This window comes from Passer montanus, unplaced genomic scaffold (assembly GCF_014805655.1).
Source record: "Passer montanus isolate IOZ18808 unplaced genomic scaffold, ASM1480565v1 scaffold13825, whole genome shotgun sequence".
NCBI lineage: Eukaryota > Metazoa > Chordata > Aves > Passeriformes > Passeridae > Passer > Passer montanus.
Genome location: NW_024360748.1, coordinates 1 through 252, shown reverse-complemented (window position 1 = coordinate 252; position 252 = coordinate 1). Strand labels below are relative to the sequence as shown.

The following is a 252-nucleotide window of genomic DNA, read 5'->3' as shown; positions in this document are numbered from 1 at the left end:
AGGCGTACAACACTCAGGGACTCGTGGTAGTACGTCAAAAGCAGTCCGTCTGAGCTTGATTTCTCACGGGCGGCTGCATACGCAAAAGCTCTAGCATAACAGCAAGATGGACTGACGGGGATTCGAACCCCGGACCTTTTGCATGCAAAGCAAACGTGATACCCCTACACCATCAGCCCCTGACCAAATCCCACGCTTCGCCTCCCAACCCTCCTACCGTCGGCGACTTTGTGCATTCCCACGCCCCGTCGC

The 252-nt window shown here is 56.3% G+C and overlaps 1 non-coding gene across 1 annotated transcript; it reads right to left on the bottom strand.

The window, feature by feature from the left end:
* Positions 1–107: 107 nt before the first annotated feature.
* TRNAA-UGC lies at positions 108–179 on the bottom strand. The gene has a single exon. It is a non-coding gene; the product is annotated as a tRNA-Ala (tRNA).
* Between the last annotated feature and the right edge of the window lie 73 nt (positions 180–252).